The 14,370-nt window shown below is 47.9% G+C and overlaps 41 non-coding genes across 41 annotated transcripts; all 41 read left to right on the top strand.

The window, feature by feature from the left end:
- The first annotated feature begins 15 nt into the window (after window positions 1-15).
- On the top strand, window positions 16-134 carry LOC145083786 (5S ribosomal RNA). Its single transcript, XR_013698247.1, has one exon. It is a non-coding gene; the product is annotated as a 5S ribosomal RNA (ribosomal RNA).
- A 231-nt stretch (window positions 135-365) lies between these two features.
- LOC145080933 (5S ribosomal RNA) lies at window positions 366-484 on the top strand. Its single transcript, XR_013695504.1, has one exon. It is a non-coding gene; the product is annotated as a 5S ribosomal RNA (ribosomal RNA).
- Window positions 485-715: 231 nt separating this feature from the next.
- LOC145083161 (5S ribosomal RNA) lies at window positions 716-834 on the top strand. The gene has a single exon (XR_013697646.1). It is a non-coding gene; the product is annotated as a 5S ribosomal RNA (ribosomal RNA).
- A 232-nt stretch (window positions 835-1,066) lies between these two features.
- On the top strand, window positions 1,067-1,185 carry LOC145080931 (5S ribosomal RNA). The gene has a single exon (XR_013695502.1). It is a non-coding gene; the product is annotated as a 5S ribosomal RNA (ribosomal RNA).
- A 231-nt stretch (window positions 1,186-1,416) lies between these two features.
- Window positions 1,417-1,535, top strand: LOC145083785 (5S ribosomal RNA). Its single transcript, XR_013698246.1, has one exon. It is a non-coding gene; the product is annotated as a 5S ribosomal RNA (ribosomal RNA).
- Window positions 1,536-1,766: 231 nt separating this feature from the next.
- On the top strand, window positions 1,767-1,885 carry LOC145083160 (5S ribosomal RNA). Its single transcript, XR_013697645.1, has one exon. It is a non-coding gene; the product is annotated as a 5S ribosomal RNA (ribosomal RNA).
- Window positions 1,886-2,118: 233 nt separating this feature from the next.
- LOC145080930 (5S ribosomal RNA) lies at window positions 2,119-2,237 on the top strand. Its single transcript, XR_013695501.1, has one exon. It is a non-coding gene; the product is annotated as a 5S ribosomal RNA (ribosomal RNA).
- A 232-nt stretch (window positions 2,238-2,469) lies between these two features.
- On the top strand, window positions 2,470-2,588 carry LOC145080929 (5S ribosomal RNA). The gene has a single exon (XR_013695500.1). It is a non-coding gene; the product is annotated as a 5S ribosomal RNA (ribosomal RNA).
- Window positions 2,589-2,819: 231 nt separating this feature from the next.
- LOC145083784 (5S ribosomal RNA) lies at window positions 2,820-2,938 on the top strand. Its single transcript, XR_013698245.1, has one exon. It is a non-coding gene; the product is annotated as a 5S ribosomal RNA (ribosomal RNA).
- Window positions 2,939-3,169: 231 nt separating this feature from the next.
- Window positions 3,170-3,288, top strand: LOC145080928 (5S ribosomal RNA). Its single transcript, XR_013695499.1, has one exon. It is a non-coding gene; the product is annotated as a 5S ribosomal RNA (ribosomal RNA).
- Window positions 3,289-3,520: 232 nt separating this feature from the next.
- LOC145080927 (5S ribosomal RNA) lies at window positions 3,521-3,639 on the top strand. The gene has a single exon (XR_013695498.1). It is a non-coding gene; the product is annotated as a 5S ribosomal RNA (ribosomal RNA).
- A 231-nt stretch (window positions 3,640-3,870) lies between these two features.
- LOC145082981 (5S ribosomal RNA) lies at window positions 3,871-3,989 on the top strand. The gene has a single exon (XR_013697477.1). It is a non-coding gene; the product is annotated as a 5S ribosomal RNA (ribosomal RNA).
- A 232-nt stretch (window positions 3,990-4,221) lies between these two features.
- Window positions 4,222-4,340, top strand: LOC145080925 (5S ribosomal RNA). Its single transcript, XR_013695497.1, has one exon. It is a non-coding gene; the product is annotated as a 5S ribosomal RNA (ribosomal RNA).
- Window positions 4,341-4,571: 231 nt separating this feature from the next.
- Window positions 4,572-4,690, top strand: LOC145082980 (5S ribosomal RNA). The gene has a single exon (XR_013697476.1). It is a non-coding gene; the product is annotated as a 5S ribosomal RNA (ribosomal RNA).
- Window positions 4,691-4,922: 232 nt separating this feature from the next.
- On the top strand, window positions 4,923-5,041 carry LOC145084438 (5S ribosomal RNA). The gene has a single exon (XR_013698881.1). It is a non-coding gene; the product is annotated as a 5S ribosomal RNA (ribosomal RNA).
- Window positions 5,042-5,272: 231 nt separating this feature from the next.
- LOC145080924 (5S ribosomal RNA) lies at window positions 5,273-5,391 on the top strand. Its single transcript, XR_013695496.1, has one exon. It is a non-coding gene; the product is annotated as a 5S ribosomal RNA (ribosomal RNA).
- Window positions 5,392-5,622: 231 nt separating this feature from the next.
- On the top strand, window positions 5,623-5,741 carry LOC145080923 (5S ribosomal RNA). Its single transcript, XR_013695495.1, has one exon. It is a non-coding gene; the product is annotated as a 5S ribosomal RNA (ribosomal RNA).
- A 232-nt stretch (window positions 5,742-5,973) lies between these two features.
- On the top strand, window positions 5,974-6,092 carry LOC145080922 (5S ribosomal RNA). Its single transcript, XR_013695494.1, has one exon. It is a non-coding gene; the product is annotated as a 5S ribosomal RNA (ribosomal RNA).
- A 231-nt stretch (window positions 6,093-6,323) lies between these two features.
- On the top strand, window positions 6,324-6,442 carry LOC145080921 (5S ribosomal RNA). Its single transcript, XR_013695493.1, has one exon. It is a non-coding gene; the product is annotated as a 5S ribosomal RNA (ribosomal RNA).
- Window positions 6,443-6,673: 231 nt separating this feature from the next.
- On the top strand, window positions 6,674-6,792 carry LOC145083783 (5S ribosomal RNA). Its single transcript, XR_013698244.1, has one exon. It is a non-coding gene; the product is annotated as a 5S ribosomal RNA (ribosomal RNA).
- A 231-nt stretch (window positions 6,793-7,023) lies between these two features.
- Window positions 7,024-7,142, top strand: LOC145080919 (5S ribosomal RNA). Its single transcript, XR_013695491.1, has one exon. It is a non-coding gene; the product is annotated as a 5S ribosomal RNA (ribosomal RNA).
- Window positions 7,143-7,374: 232 nt separating this feature from the next.
- On the top strand, window positions 7,375-7,493 carry LOC145080918 (5S ribosomal RNA). The gene has a single exon (XR_013695490.1). It is a non-coding gene; the product is annotated as a 5S ribosomal RNA (ribosomal RNA).
- Window positions 7,494-7,724: 231 nt separating this feature from the next.
- On the top strand, window positions 7,725-7,843 carry LOC145082978 (5S ribosomal RNA). The gene has a single exon (XR_013697474.1). It is a non-coding gene; the product is annotated as a 5S ribosomal RNA (ribosomal RNA).
- Window positions 7,844-8,075: 232 nt separating this feature from the next.
- On the top strand, window positions 8,076-8,194 carry LOC145080917 (5S ribosomal RNA). The gene has a single exon (XR_013695489.1). It is a non-coding gene; the product is annotated as a 5S ribosomal RNA (ribosomal RNA).
- Window positions 8,195-8,425: 231 nt separating this feature from the next.
- On the top strand, window positions 8,426-8,545 carry LOC145085031 (5S ribosomal RNA). The gene has a single exon (XR_013699448.1). It is a non-coding gene; the product is annotated as a 5S ribosomal RNA (ribosomal RNA).
- A 232-nt stretch (window positions 8,546-8,777) lies between these two features.
- Window positions 8,778-8,896, top strand: LOC145084437 (5S ribosomal RNA). The gene has a single exon (XR_013698880.1). It is a non-coding gene; the product is annotated as a 5S ribosomal RNA (ribosomal RNA).
- A 231-nt stretch (window positions 8,897-9,127) lies between these two features.
- On the top strand, window positions 9,128-9,246 carry LOC145080916 (5S ribosomal RNA). The gene has a single exon (XR_013695488.1). It is a non-coding gene; the product is annotated as a 5S ribosomal RNA (ribosomal RNA).
- A 230-nt stretch (window positions 9,247-9,476) lies between these two features.
- Window positions 9,477-9,595, top strand: LOC145084479 (5S ribosomal RNA). Its single transcript, XR_013698920.1, has one exon. It is a non-coding gene; the product is annotated as a 5S ribosomal RNA (ribosomal RNA).
- A 231-nt stretch (window positions 9,596-9,826) lies between these two features.
- Window positions 9,827-9,945, top strand: LOC145082977 (5S ribosomal RNA). The gene has a single exon (XR_013697473.1). It is a non-coding gene; the product is annotated as a 5S ribosomal RNA (ribosomal RNA).
- A 232-nt stretch (window positions 9,946-10,177) lies between these two features.
- On the top strand, window positions 10,178-10,296 carry LOC145080915 (5S ribosomal RNA). The gene has a single exon (XR_013695487.1). It is a non-coding gene; the product is annotated as a 5S ribosomal RNA (ribosomal RNA).
- Window positions 10,297-10,528: 232 nt separating this feature from the next.
- LOC145083680 (5S ribosomal RNA) lies at window positions 10,529-10,647 on the top strand. Its single transcript, XR_013698145.1, has one exon. It is a non-coding gene; the product is annotated as a 5S ribosomal RNA (ribosomal RNA).
- Window positions 10,648-10,878: 231 nt separating this feature from the next.
- Window positions 10,879-10,997, top strand: LOC145082976 (5S ribosomal RNA). Its single transcript, XR_013697472.1, has one exon. It is a non-coding gene; the product is annotated as a 5S ribosomal RNA (ribosomal RNA).
- Window positions 10,998-11,229: 232 nt separating this feature from the next.
- LOC145084435 (5S ribosomal RNA) lies at window positions 11,230-11,348 on the top strand. The gene has a single exon (XR_013698878.1). It is a non-coding gene; the product is annotated as a 5S ribosomal RNA (ribosomal RNA).
- Window positions 11,349-11,579: 231 nt separating this feature from the next.
- LOC145084988 (5S ribosomal RNA) lies at window positions 11,580-11,698 on the top strand. The gene has a single exon (XR_013699407.1). It is a non-coding gene; the product is annotated as a 5S ribosomal RNA (ribosomal RNA).
- Window positions 11,699-11,929: 231 nt separating this feature from the next.
- LOC145083807 (5S ribosomal RNA) lies at window positions 11,930-12,048 on the top strand. Its single transcript, XR_013698267.1, has one exon. It is a non-coding gene; the product is annotated as a 5S ribosomal RNA (ribosomal RNA).
- A 232-nt stretch (window positions 12,049-12,280) lies between these two features.
- Window positions 12,281-12,399, top strand: LOC145080914 (5S ribosomal RNA). The gene has a single exon (XR_013695486.1). It is a non-coding gene; the product is annotated as a 5S ribosomal RNA (ribosomal RNA).
- Window positions 12,400-12,630: 231 nt separating this feature from the next.
- LOC145073487 (5S ribosomal RNA) lies at window positions 12,631-12,749 on the top strand. Its single transcript, XR_013691393.1, has one exon. It is a non-coding gene; the product is annotated as a 5S ribosomal RNA (ribosomal RNA).
- Window positions 12,750-12,981: 232 nt separating this feature from the next.
- On the top strand, window positions 12,982-13,100 carry LOC145080913 (5S ribosomal RNA). Its single transcript, XR_013695485.1, has one exon. It is a non-coding gene; the product is annotated as a 5S ribosomal RNA (ribosomal RNA).
- Window positions 13,101-13,332: 232 nt separating this feature from the next.
- Window positions 13,333-13,451, top strand: LOC145080912 (5S ribosomal RNA). The gene has a single exon (XR_013695484.1). It is a non-coding gene; the product is annotated as a 5S ribosomal RNA (ribosomal RNA).
- A 231-nt stretch (window positions 13,452-13,682) lies between these two features.
- Window positions 13,683-13,801, top strand: LOC145082975 (5S ribosomal RNA). The gene has a single exon (XR_013697471.1). It is a non-coding gene; the product is annotated as a 5S ribosomal RNA (ribosomal RNA).
- A 232-nt stretch (window positions 13,802-14,033) lies between these two features.
- LOC145083806 (5S ribosomal RNA) lies at window positions 14,034-14,152 on the top strand. The gene has a single exon (XR_013698266.1). It is a non-coding gene; the product is annotated as a 5S ribosomal RNA (ribosomal RNA).
- Window positions 14,153-14,370: the final 218 nt, after the last annotated feature.

Raw genomic sequence — 14,370 nt, 5'->3', positions numbered from 1 at the left:
CATGGATCGTATTTCGGGTGCGATCATACCAGCACTAATGCACCGGATCCCATCAGAACTCCGCAGTTAATCGTGCTTGGGCGAGAGTAGTACTAGGATGGGTGACCCCCTGGGAAGTCCTCGTGTTGCACCCCCCTTTTTCGTTGTCCGTTTGCGTTTTTTTAGATTTTACGTGCGGTTTTTTTGCTTTTTTTCCTTTCTTTCTTGCTATTTCTATGCTCGGGTGCCCTCCGGTTCATGGTTGATGCTTTTCGTATTTTTGGAACGGAGCCGATCGGTCACGTGCGTCCCACGCCCCGCGTACCAAAACAAAGGAGGTTCTGCGTCTTGTAACACATAAAAACAATAAACATGGATAGTATTTCGGGTGCGATCATACCAGCACTAATGCACCGGATCCCATCAGAACTCCGCAGTTAAGCGTGCTTGGGCGAGAGTAGTACTAGGATGGGTGACCCCCTGGGAAGTCCTCGTGTTGCACCCCCCTTTTTCGTTGTCCGTTTGCGTTTTTTTAGATTTTACGTGCGGTTTTTTTGCTTTTTTTCCTTTCTTTCTTGCTATTTCTATGCTCGGGTGCCCTCCGGTTCATGGTTGATGCTTTTCGTATTTTTGGAACGGAGCCGATCGGTCACGTGGGTCCCACGCCCCGCGTACCAAAACAAAGGAGATTCTGCGTCTTGTAACACATAAAAACAATAAACATGGATAGTATTTCGGGTGCGATCATACCAGCACTAATGCACCGGATCCCATCAGAACTCCGCAGTTAAGCGTGCTTGGGCGAGAGTAGTACTAGGATGGGTGACCCTCTGGGAAGTCCTCGTGTTGCACCCCCCTTTTTCGTTGTCCGTTTGCGTTTTTTTAGATTTTACGTGCGGTTTTTTTTGCTTTTTTTCCTTTCTTTCTTGCTATTTCTATGCTCAGGTGCCCTCCGGTTCATGGTTGATGCTTTTCGTATTTTTGGAACGGAGCCGATCGGTCACGTGGGTCCCACGCCCCGCGTACCAAAACAAAGGAGGTTCTGCGTCTTGTAACACATAAAAACAATAAACATGGATAGTATTTCGGGTGCGATCATACCAGCACTAATGCACCGGATCCCATCAGAACTCCGCAGTTAAGCGTGCTTGGGCGAGAGTAGTACTAGGATGGGTGACCCCCTGGGAAGTCCTCGTGTTGCACCCCCCTTTTTCGTTGTCCGTTTGCGTTTTTTTAGATTTTACGTGCGGTTTTTTTGCTTTTTTTCCTTTCTTTCTTGCTATTTCTATGCTCGGGTGCCCTCCGGTTCATGGTTGATGCTTTTCGTATTTTTGGAACGGAGCCGATCGGTCACGTGGGTCCCACGCCCCGCGTACCAAAACAAAGGAGGTTCTGCGTCTTGTAACACATAAAAACAATAAACATGGATCGTATTTCGGGTGCGATCATACCAGCACTAATGCACCGGATCCCATCAGAACTCCGCAGTTAATCGTGCTTGGGCGAGAGTAGTACTAGGATGGGTGACCCCCTGGGAAGTCCTCGTGTTGCACCCCCCTTTTTCGTTGTCCGTTTGCGTTTTTTTAGATTTTACGTGCGGTTTTTTTGCTTTTTTTCCTTTCTTTCTTGCTATTTCTATGCTCGGGTGCCCTCCGGTTCATGGTTGATGCTTTTCGTATTTTTGGAACGGAGCCGATCGGTCACGTGGGTCCCACGCCCCGCGTACCAAAACAAAGGAGATTCTGCGTCTTGTAACACATAAAAACAATAAACATGGATAGTATTTCGGGTGCGATCATACCAGCACTAATGCACCGGATCCCATCAGAACTCCGCAGTTAAGCGTGCTTGGGCGAGAGTAGTACTAGGATGGGTGACCCTCTGGGAAGTCCTCGTGTTGCACCCCCCCTTTTTCGTTGTCCGTTTGCGTTTTTTTAGATTTTACGTGCGGTTTTTTTTGCTTTTTTTCCTTTCTTTCTTGCTATTTCTATGCTCAGGTGCCCTCCGGTTCATGGTTGATGCTTTTCGTATTTTTGGAACGGAGCCGATCGGTCACGTGGGTCCCACGCCCCGCGTACCAAAACAAAGGAGGTTCTGCGTCTTGTAACACATAAAAACAATAAACATGGATAGTATTTCGGGTGCGATCATACCAGCACTAATGCACCGGATCCCATCAGAACTCCGCAGTTAAGCGTGCTTGGGCGAGAGTAGTACTAGGATGGGTGACCCCCTGGGAAGTCCTCGTGTTGCACCCCCCTTTTTCGTTGTCCGTTTGCGTTTTTTTAGATTTTACGTGCGGTTTTTTTTGCTTTTTTTCCTTTCTTTCTTGCTATTTCTATGCTCAGGTGCCCTCCGGTTCATGGTTGATGCTTTTCGTATTTTTGGAACGGAGCCGATCGGTCACGTGGGTCCCACGCCCCGCGTACCAAAACAAAGGAGGTTCTGCGTCTTGTAACACATAAAAACAATAAACATGGATAGTATTTCGGGTGCGATCATACCAGCACTAATGCACCGGATCCCATCAGAACTCCGCAGTTAAGCGTGCTTGGGCGAGAGTAGTACTAGGATGGGTGACCCCCTGGGAAGTCCTCGTGTTGCACCCCCCTTTTTCGTTGTCCGTTTGCGTTTTTTTAGATTTTACGTGCGGTTTTTTTGCTTTTTTTCCTTTCTTTCTTGCTATTTCTATGCTCGGGTGCCCTCCGGTTCATGGTTGATGCTTTTCGTATTTTTGGAACGGAGCCGATCGGTCACGTGGGTCCCACGCCCCGCGTACCAAAACAAAGGAGGTTCTGCGTCTTGTAACACATAAAAACAATAAACATGGATCGTATTTCGGGTGCGATCATACCAGCACTAATGCACCGGATCCCATCAGAACTCCGCAGTTAATCGTGCTTGGGCGAGAGTAGTACTAGGATGGGTGACCCCCTGGGAAGTCCTCGTGTTGCACCCCCCTTTTTCGTTGTCCGTTTGCGTTTTTTTAGATTTTACGTGCGGTTTTTTTGCTTTTTTTCCTTTCTTTCTTGCTATTTCTATGCTCGGGTGCCCTCCGGTTCATGGTTGATGCTTTTCGTATTTTTGGAACGGAGCCGATCGGTCACGTGGGTCCCACGCCCCGCGTACCAAAACAAAGGAGGTTCTGCGTCTTGTAACACATAAAAACAATAAACATGGATAGTATTTCGGGTGCGATCATACCAGCACTAATGCACCGGATCCCATCAGAACTCCGCAGTTAAGCGTGCTTGGGCGAGAGTAGTACTAGGATGGGTGACCCCCTGGGAAGTCCTCGTGTTGCACCCCCCTTTTTCGTTGTCCGTTTGCGTTTTTTTAGATTTTACGTGCGGTTTTTTTTGCTTTTTTTCCTTTCTTTCTTGCTATTTCTATGCTCGGGTGCCCTCCGGTTCATGGTTGATGCTTTTCGTATTTTTGGAACGGAGCCGATCGGTCACGTGGGTCCCACGCCCCGCGTACCAAAACAAAGGAGGTTCTGCGTCTTGTAACACATAAAAACAATAAACATGGATAGTATTTCGGGTGCGATCATACCAGCACTAATGCACCGGATCCCATCAGAACTCCGCAGTTAAGCGTGCTTGGGCGAGAGTAGTACTAGGATGGGTGACCCCCTGGGAAGTCCTCGTGTTGCACCCCCCTTTTTCGTTGTCCGTTTGCGTTTTTTTAGATTTTACGTGCGGTTTTTTTGCTTTTTTTCCTTTCTTTCTTGCTATTTCTATGCTCGGGTGCCCTCCGGTTCATGGTTGATGCTTTTCGTATTTTTGGAACGGAGCCGATCGGTCACGTGGGTCCCACGCCCCGCGTACCAAAACAAAGGAGGTTCTGCGTCTTGTAACACATAAAAACAATAAACATGGATAGTATTTCGGGTGCGATCATACCAGCACTAATGCACCGGATCCCATCAGAACTCCGCAGTTAAGCGTGCTTGGGCGAGAGTAGTACTAGGATGGGTGACCCCCTGGGAAGTCCTCGTGTTGCACCCTCCTTTTTCGTTGTCCGTTTGCGTTTTTTTAGATTTTACGTGCGGTTTTTTTTGCTTTTTTTCCTTTCTTTCTTGCTATTTCTATGCTCGGGTGCCCTCCGGTTCATGGTTGATGCTTTTCGTATTTTTGGAACGGAACCGATCGGTCACGTGGGTCCCACGCCCCGCGTACCAAAACAAAGGAGGTTCTGCGTCTTGTAACACATAAAAACATTAAACATGGATAGTATTTCGGGTGCGATCATACCAGCACTAATGCACCGGATCCCATCAGAACTCCGCAGTTAAGCGTGCTTGGGCGAGAGTAGTACTAGGATGGGTGACCCCCTGGGAAGTCCTCGTGTTGCACCCCCCTTTTTCGTTGTCCGTTTGCGTTTTTTTAGATTTTACGTGCGGTTTTTTTGCTTTTTTTCCTTTCTTTCTTGCTATTTCTATGCTCGGGTGCCCTCCGGTTCATGGTTGATGCTTTTCGTATTTTTGGAACGGAGCCGATCGGTCACGTGGGTCCCACGCCCCGCGTACCAAAACAAAGGAGGTTCTGCGTCTTGTAACACATAAAAACAATAAACATGGATAGTATTTCGGGTGCGATCATACCAGCACTAATGCACCGGATCCCATCAGAACTCCGCAGTTAAGCGTGCTTGGGCGAGAGTAGTACTAGGATGGGTGACCCCCTGGGAAGTCCTCGTGTTGCACCCTCCTTTTTCGTTGTCCGTTTGCGTTTTTTTAGATTTTACGTGCGGTTTTTTTTGCTTTTTTTCCTTTCTTTCTTGCTATTTCTATGCTCGGGTGCCCTCCGGTTCATGGTTGATGCTTTTCGTATTTTTGGAACGGAGCCAATCGGTCACGTGGGTCCCACGCCCCGCGTACCAAAACAAAGGAGGTTCTGCGTCTTGTAACACATAAAAACATTAAACATGGATAGTATTTCGGGTGCGATCATACCAGCACTAATGCACCGGATCCCATCAGAACTCCGCAGTTAAGCGTGCTTGGGCGAGAGTAGTACTAGGATGGGTGACCCCCTGGAAAGTCCTCGTGTTGCACCCCCTTTTTCGTTGTCCGTTTGCGTTTTTTTAGATTTTACGTGCGGTTTTTTTTGCTTTTTTTCCTTTCTTTCTTGCTATTTCTATGCTCCGGTGCCCTCCGGTTCATGGTTGATGCTTTTCGTATTTTTGGAACGGAGCCGATCGGTCACGTGGGTCCCACGCCCCGCGTACCAAAACAAAGGAGGTTCTGCGTCTTGTAACACATAAAAACAATAAACATGGATAGTATTTCGGGTGCGATCATACCAGCACTAATGCACCGGATCCCATCAGAACTCCGCAGTTAAGCGTGCTTGGGCGAGAGTAGTACTAGGATGGGTGACCCCCTGGGAAGTCCTCGTGTTGCACCCCCTTTTTCGTTGTCCGTTTGCGTTTTTTTAGATTTTACGTGCGGTTTTTTTTGCTTTTTTTCCTTTCTTTCTTGCTATTTCTATGCTCAGGTGCCCTCCGGTTCATGGTTGATGCTTTTCGTATTTTTGGAACGGAGCCGATCGGTCACGTGGGTCCCACGCCCCGCGTACCAAAACAAAGGAGGTTCTGCGTCTTGTAACACATAAAAACAATAAACATGGATAGTATTTCGGGTGCGATCATACCAGCACTAATGCACCGGATCCCATCAGAACTCCGCAGTTAAGCGTGCTTGGGCGAGAGTAGTACTAGGATGGGTGACCCCCTGGGAAGTCCTCGTGTTGCACCCCCCTTTTTTCGTTGTCCGTTTGCGTTTTTTTAGATTTTACGTGCGGTTTTTTTGCTTTTTTTCCTTTCTTTCTTGCTATTTCTATGCTCGGGTGCCCTCCGGTTCATGGTTGATGCTTTTCGTATTTTTGGAACGGAGCCGATCGGTCACGTGGGTCCCACGCCCCGCGTACCAAAACAAAGGAGGTTCTGCGTCTTGTAACACATAAAAACAATAAACATGGATAGTATTTCGGGTGCGATCATACCAGCACTAATGCACCGGATCCCATCAGAACTCCGCAGTTAAGCGTGCTTGGGCGAGAGTAGTACTAGGATGGGTGACCCCCTGGGAAGTCCTCGTGTTGCACCCCCCTTTTTCGTTGTCCGTTTGCGTTTTTTTAGATTTTACGTGCGGTTTTTTTGCTTTTTTTCCTTTCTTTCTTGCTATTTCTATGCTCAGGTGCCCTCCGGTTCATGGTTGATGCTTTTCGTATTTTTGGAACGGAGCCGATCGGTCACGTGGGTCCCACGCCCCGCGTACCAAAACAAAGGAGGTTCTGCGTCTTGTAACACATAAAAACAATAAACATGGATAGTATTTCGGGTGCGATCATACCAGCACTAATGCACCGGATCCCATCAGAACTCCGCAGTTAAGCGTGCTTGGGCGAGAGTAGTACTAGGATGGGTGACCCCCTGGGAAGTCCTCGTGTTGCACCCCCCTTTTTCGTTGTCCGTTTGCGTTTTTTTAGATTTTACGTGCGGTTTTTTTGCTTTTTTTCCTTTCTTTCTTGCTATTTCTATGCTCGGGTGCCCTCCGGTTCATGGTTGATGCTTTTCGTATTTTTGGAACGGAGCCGATCGGTCACGTGGGTCCCACGCCCCGCGTACCAAAACAAAGGAGGTTCTGCGTCTTGTAACACATAAAAACAATAAACATGGATCGTATTTCGGGTGCGATCATACCAGCACTAATGCACCGGATCCCATCAGAACTCCGCAGTTAATCGTGCTTGGGCGAGAGTAGTACTAGGATGGGTGACCCCCTGGGAAGTCCTCGTGTTGCACCCCCCTTTTTCGTTGTCCGTTTGCGTTTTTTTAGATTTTACGTGCGGTTTTTTTGCTTTTTTTCCTTTCTTTCTTGCTATTTCTATGCTCGGGTGCCCTCCGGTTCATGGTTGATGCTTTTCGTATTTTTGGAACGGAGCCGATCGGTCACGTGGGTCCCACGCCCCGCGTACCAAAACAAAGGAGGTTCTGCGTCTTGTAACACATAAAAACAATAAACATGGATAGTATTTCGGGTGCGATCATACCAGCACTAATGCACCGGATCCCATCAGAACTCCGCAGTTAAGCGTGCTTGGGCGAGAGTAGTACTAGGATGGGTGACCCCCTGGGAAGTCCTCGTGTTGCACCCCCCTTTTTCGTTGTCCGTTTGCGTTTTTTTAGATTTTACGTGCGGTTTTTTTTGCTTTTTTTCCTTTCTTTCTTGCTATTTCTATGCTCGGGTGCCCTCCGGTTCATGGTTGATGCTTTTCGTATTTTTGGAACGGAGCCGATCGGTCACGTGGGTCCCACGCCCCGCGTACCAAAACAAAGGAGGTTCTGCGTCTTGTAACACATAAAAACAATAAACATGGATAGTATTTCGGGTGCGATCATACCAGCACTAATGCACCGGATCCCATCAGAACTCCGCAGTTAAGCGTGCTTGGGCGAGAGTAGTACTAGGATGGGTGACCCCCTGGGAAGTCCTCGTGTTGCACCCCCCTTTTTCGTTGTCCGTTTGCGTTTTTTTAGATTTTACGTGCGGTTTTTTTGCTTTTTTTCCTTTCTTTCTTGCTATTTCTATGCTCGGGTGCCCTCCGGTTCATGGTTGATGCTTTTCGTATTTTTGGAACGGAGCCGATCGGTCACGTGGGTCCCACGCCCCGCGTACCAAAACAAAGGAGGTTCTGCGTCTTGTAACACATAAAAACAATAAACATGGATAGTATTTCGGGTGCGATCATACCAGCACTAATGCACCGGATCCCATCAGAACTCCGCAGTTAAGCGTGCTTGGGCGAGAGTAGTACTAGGATGGGTGACCCCCTGGGAAGTCCTCGTGTTGCACCCTCCTTTTTCGTTGTCCGTTTGCGTTTTTTTAGATTTTACGTGCGGTTTTTTTTGCTTTTTTTCCTTTCTTTCTTGCTATTTCTATGCTCGGGTGCCCTCCGGTTCATGGTTGATGCTTTTCGTATTTTTGGAACGGAACCGATCGGTCACGTGGGTCCCACGCCCCGCGTACCAAAACAAAGGAGGTTCTGCGTCTTGTAACACATAAAAACATTAAACATGGATAGTATTTCGGGTGCGATCATACCAGCACTAATGCACCGGATCCCATCAGAACTCCGCAGTTAAGCGTGCTTGGGCGAGAGTAGTACTAGGATGGGTGACCCCCTGGGAAGTCCTCGTGTTGCACCCCCCTTTTTCGTTGTCCGTTTGCGTTTTTTTAGATTTTACGTGCGGTTTTTTTGCTTTTTTTCCTTTCTTTCTTGCTATTTCTATGCTCGGGTGCCCTCCGGTTCATGGTTGATGCTTTTCGTATTTTTGGAACGGAGCCGATCGGTCACGTGGGTCCCACGCCCCGCGTACCAAAACAAAGGAGGTTCTGCGTCTTGTAACACATAAAAACAATAAACATGGATAGTATTTCGGGTGCGATCATACCAGCACTAATGCCACCGGATCCCATCAGAACTCCGCAGTTAAGCGTGCTTGGGCGAGAGTAGTACTAGGATGGGTGACCCCCTGGGAAGTCCTCGTGTTGCACCCTCCTTTTTCGTTGTCCGTTTGCGTTTTTTTAGATTTTACGTGCGGTTTTTTTTGCTTTTTTTCCTTTCTTTCTTGCTATTTCTATGCTCGGGTGCCCTCCGGTTCATGGTTGATGCTTTTCGTATTTTTGGAACGGAGCCAATCGGTCACGTGGGTCCCACGCCCCGCGTACCAAAACAAAGGAGGTTCTGCGTCTTGTAACACATAAAAACATTAAACATGGATAGTATTTCGGGTGCGATCATACCAGCACTAATGCACCGGATCCCATCAGAACTCCGCAGTTAAGCGTGCTTGGGCGAGAGTAGTACTAGGATGGGTGACCCCCTGGAAAGTCCTCGTGTTGCACCCCCTTTTTCGTTGTCCGTTTGCGTTTTTTTAGATTTTACGTGCGGTTTTTTTTGCTTTTTTTCCTTTCTTTCTTGCTATTTCTATGCTCCGGTGCCCTCCGGTTCATGGTTGATGCTTTTCGTATTTTTGGAACGGAGCCGATCGGTCACGTGGGTCCCACGCCCCGCGTACCAAAACAAAGGAGGTTCTGCGTCTTGTAACACATAAAAACAATAAACATGGATAGTATTTCGGGTGCGATCATACCAGCACTAATGCACCGGATCCCATCAGAACTCCGCAGTTAAGCGTGCTTGGGCGAGAGTAGTACTAGGATGGGTGACCCCCTGGGAAGTCCTCGTGTTGCACCCCCTTTTTCGTTGTCCGTTTGCGTTTTTTTAGATTTTACGTGCGGTTTTTTTGCTTTTTTTCCTTTCTTTCTTGCTATTTCTATGCTCGGGTGCCCTCCGGTTCATGGTTGATGCTTTTCGTATTTTTGGAACGGAGCCGATCGGTCACGTGGGTCCCACGCCCCGCGTACCAAAACAAAGGAGGTTCTGCGTCTTGTAACACATAAAAACAATAAACATGGATAGTATTTCGGGTGCGATCATACCAGCACTAATGCACCGGATCCCATTAGAACTCCGCAGTTAAACGTGCTTGGGCGAGAGTAGTACTAGGATGGGTGACCCCCTGGGAAGTCCTCGTGTTGCATCCCCTTTTTCGTTGTCCGTTTGCGTTTTTTAGATTTTACGTGACGTTTTTTTTGCTTTTTTTTCCTTTCTTTCTTGCTATTTCTATGCTCGGGTGCCCTCCGGTTCATGGTTGATGCTTTTCGTATTTTTGGAACGGAGCCGATCGGTCACGTGGGTCCCACGCCCCGCGTACCAAAACAAAGGAGGTTCTGCGTCTTGTAACACATAAAAACAATAAACATGGATAGTATTTCGGGTGCGATCATACCAGCACTAATGCACCGGATCCCATCAGAACTCCGCAGTTAAGCGTGCTTGGGCGAGAGTAGTACTAGGATGGGTGACCCCCTGGGAAGTCCTCGTGTTGCACCCTCCTTTTTCGTTGTCCGTTTGCGTTTTTTTAGATTTTACGTGCGGTTTTTTTTGCTTTTTTTCCTTTCTTTCTTGCTATTTCTATGCTCAGGTGCCCTCCGGTTCATGGTTGATGCTTTTCGTATTTTTGGAACGGAGCCGATCGGTCACGTGGGTCCCACGCCCCGCGTACCAAAACAAAGGAGGTTCTGCGTCTTGTAACACATAAAAACAATAAACATGGATAGTATTTCGGGTGCGATCATACCAGCACTAATGCACCGGATCCCATCAGAACTCCGCAGTTAAGCGTGCTTGGGCGAGAGTAGTACTAGGATGGGTGACCCCCTGGGAAGTCCTCGTGTTGCACCCCCCTTTTTCGTTGTCCGTTTGCGTTTTTTTAGATTTTACGTGCGGTTTTTTTTGCTTTTTTTCCTTTCTTTCTTGCTATTTCTATGCTCGGGTGCCCTCCGGTTCATGGTTGATGCTTTTCGTATTTTTGGAACGGAGCCGATCGGTCACGTGGGTCCCACGCCCCGCGTACCAAAACAAAGGAGGTTCTGCGTCTTGTAACACATAAAAACAATAAACATGGATAGTATTTCGGGTGCGATCATACCAGCACTAATGCACCGGATCCCTTCAGAACTCCGCAGTTAAGCGTGCTTGGGCGAGAGTAGTACTAGGATGGGTGACCCCCTGGGAAGTCCTCGTGTTGCACCCCCCTTTTTCGTTGTCCGTTTGCGTTTTTTTAGATTTTACGTGCGGTTTTTTTGCTTTTTTTCCTTTCTTTCTTGCTATTTCTATGCTCGGGTGCCCTCCGGTTCATGGTTGATGCTTTTCGTATTTTTGGAACGGAGCCGATCGGTCACGTGGGTCCCACGCCCCGCGTACCAAAACAAAGGAGGTTCTGCGTCTTGTAACACATAAAAACAATAAACATGGATAGTATTTCGGGTGCGATCATACCAGCACTAATGCACCGGATCCCATCAGAACTCCGCAGTTAAGCGTGCTTGGGCGAGAGTAGTACTAGGATGGGTGACCCCCTGGGAAGTCCTCGTGTTGCACCCTCCTTTTTCGTTGTCCGTTTGCGTTTTTTTAGATTTTACGTGCGGTTTTTTTTGCTTTTTTTCCTTTCTTTCTTGCTATTTCTATGCTCGGGTGCCCTCCGGTTCATGGTTGATGCTTTTCGTATTTTTGGAACGGAGCCGATCGGTCACGTGGGTCCCACGCCCCGCGTACCAAAACAAAGGAGGTTCTGCGTCTTGTAACACATAAAAACATTAAACATGGATAGTATTTCGGGTGCGATCATACCAGCACTAATGCACCGGATCCCATCAGAACTCCGCAGTTAAGCGTGCTTGGGCGAGAGTAGTACTAGGATGGGTGACCCCCTGGAAAGTCCTCGTGTTGCACCCCCTTTTTCGTTGTCCGTTTGCGTTTTTTTAGATTTTACGTGCGGTTTTTTTTGCTTTTTTTCCTTTCTTTCTTGCTATTTCTATGCTCCGGTGCCCTCCGGTTCATGGTTGATGCTTTTCGTATTTTTGGAACGGAGCCGATCGGTCACGTGGGTCCCACGCCCCGCGTACCAAAACAAAGGAGGTTCTGCGTCTTGTAACACATAAAAACAATAAACATGGATAGTATTTCGGGTGCGATCATACCAGCACTAATGCACCGGATCCCATCAGAACTCCGCAGTTAAGCGTGCTTGGGCGAGAGTAGTACTAGGATGGGTGACCCCCTGGGAAGTCCTCCTGTTGCACCCCCCTTTTTCGTTGTCCGTTTGCGTTTTTTTAGATTTTACGTGCGGTTTTTTTGCTTTTTTTCCTTTCTTTCTTGCTATTTCTATGCTCGGGTGCCCTCCGGTTCATGGTTGATGCTTTTCGTATTTTTGGAACGGAGCCGATCGGTCACGTGGGTCCCACGCCCCGCGTACCAAAACAAAGGAGGTTCTGCGTCTTGTAACACATAAAAACAATAAACATGGATAGTATTTCGGGTGCGATCATACCAGCACTAATGCACCGGATCCCATCAGAACTCCGCAGTTAAACGTGCTTGGGCGAGAGTAGTACTAGGATGGGTGACCCCCTGGGAAGTCCTCGTGTTGCATCCCCTTTTTCGTTGTCCGTTTGCGTTTTTTTAGATTTTACGTGACGTTTTTTTTGCTTTTTTTTCCTTTCTTTCTTGCTATTTCTATGCTCGGGTGCCCTCCGGTTCATGGTTGATGCTTTTCGTATTTTTGGAACGGAGCCGATCGGTCACGTGGGTCCCACGCCCCGCGTACCAAAACAAAGGAGGTTCTGCGTCTTGTAACACATAAAAACAATAAACATGGATAGTATTTCGGGTGCGATCATACCAGCACTAATGCACCGGATCCCATCAGAACTCCGCAGTTAAGCGTGCTTGGGCGAGAGTAGTACTAGGATGGGTGACCCCCTGGGAAGTCCTCGTGTTGCACCCCCCTTTTTCGTTGTCCGTTTTCGTTTTTTTAGATTTTACGTGCGGTTTTGTTGCTTTTTTTCCTTTCTTTCTTGCTATTTCTATGCTCGGGTGCCCTCCGGTTCATGGTTGATGCTTTTCGTATTTTTGGAACGGAGCCGATCGGTCACGTGGGTCCCACGCCCCGCGTACCAAAACAAAGGAGGTTCTGCGTCTTGTAACACATAAAAACAATAAACATGGATAGTATTTCGGTTGCGATCATACATGCACTAATGCACCGGATCCCATCAGAACTCCGCAGTTAAGCGTGCTTGGGCGAAAGTAGTACTAGGATGGGTGACCCCCTGGGAAGTCCTCGTGTTGCACCCTCCTTTTTCGTTGTCCGTTTGCGTTTTTTTAGATTTTACGTGCGGTTTTTTTTGCTTTTTTTCCTTTCTTTCTTGCTATTTCTATGCTCGGGTGCCCTCCGGTTCATGGTTGATGCTTTTCGTATTTTTGGAACGGAGCCGATCGGTCACGTGGGTCCCACGCCCCGCGTACCAAAACAAAGGAGGTTCTGCGTCTTGTAACACATAAAAACAATAAACATGGATAGTATTTCGGGTGCGATCATACCAGCACTAATGCACCGGATCCCATCAGAACTCCGCAGTTAAGCGTGCTTGGGCGAGAGTAGTACTAGGATGGGTGACCCCCTGGGAAGTCCTCGTGTTGCACCCCCCTTTTTCGTTGTCCGTTTGCGTTTTTTTAGATTTTACGTGCGGTTTTTTTTGCTTTTTTTCCTTTCTTTCTTGCTATTTCTATGCTCGGGTGCCCTCCGGTTCATGGTTGATGCTTTTCGTATTTTTGGAACGGAGCCGATCGGTCACGTGGGTCCCACGCCCCGCGTACCAAAACAAAGGAGGTTCTGCGTCTTGTAACACATAAAAACAATAAACATGGATAGTATTTCGGGTGCGATCATACCAGCACTAATGCACCGGATCCCATCAGAACTCCGCAGTTAAGCGTGCTTGGGCGAGAGTAGTACTAGGATGGGTGACCCCCTGGGAAGTCCTCGTGTTGCACCCCCCTTTTTCGTTGTCCGTTTGCGTTTTTTTAGATTTTACGTGCAGTTTTTTTGCTTTTTTTCCTTTCTTTCTTGCTATTTCTATGCTCGGGTGCCCTCCGGTTCATGGTTGATGCTTTTCGTATTTTTGGAACGGAGCCGATCGGTCACGTGGGTCCCACGCCCCGCGTACCAAAACAAAGGAGGTTCTGCGTCTTGTAACACATAAAAACATTAAACATGGATAGTATTTCGGGTGCGATCATACCAGCACTAATGCACCGGATCCCATCAGAACTCCGCAGTTAAGCGTGCTTGGGCGAGAGTAGTACTAGGATGGGTGACCCCCTGGGAAGTCCTCGTGTTGCACCCTCCTTTTTCGTTGTCCGTTTGCGTTTTTTTAGATTTTACGTGCGGTTTTTTTTGCTTTTTTTCCTTTCTTTCTTGCTATTTCTATGCTCGGGTGCCCTCCGGTTCATGGTTGATGCTTTTCGTATTTTTGGAACGGAGCCGATCGGTCACGTGGGTCCCACGCCCCGCGTACCAAAACAAAGGAGGTTCTACGTCTTGTAACACATAAAAACATTAAACATGGATAGTATTTCGGGTGCGATCATACCAGCACTAATGCACCGGATCCCATCAGAACTCCGCAGTTAAACGTGCTTGGGCGAGAGTAGTACTAGGATGGGTGACCCCCTGGGAAGTCCTCGTGTTGCATCCCCTTTTTCGTTGTCCGTTTGCGTTTTTTTAGATTTTACGTGACGTTTTTTTTGCTTTTTTTTCCTTTCTTTCTTGCTATTTCTATGCTCGGGTGCCCTCCGGTTCATGGTTGATGCTTTTCGTATTTTTGGAACGGAGCCGATCGGTCACGTGGGTCCCACGCCCCGCGTACCAAAACAAAGGAGGTTCTGCGTCTTGTAACACATAAAAACAATAAAC

The sequence above is a fragment of the Lactuca serriola genome, chromosome 1 (assembly GCF_051521515.1).
Source record: "Lactuca serriola cultivar US96UC23 chromosome 1, Lser_US96UC23_V15, whole genome shotgun sequence".
Taxonomy (NCBI): Eukaryota; Viridiplantae; Streptophyta; class Magnoliopsida; order Asterales; family Asteraceae; genus Lactuca; species Lactuca serriola.
This window is presented reverse-complemented; position numbering and strand designations above follow the sequence as displayed.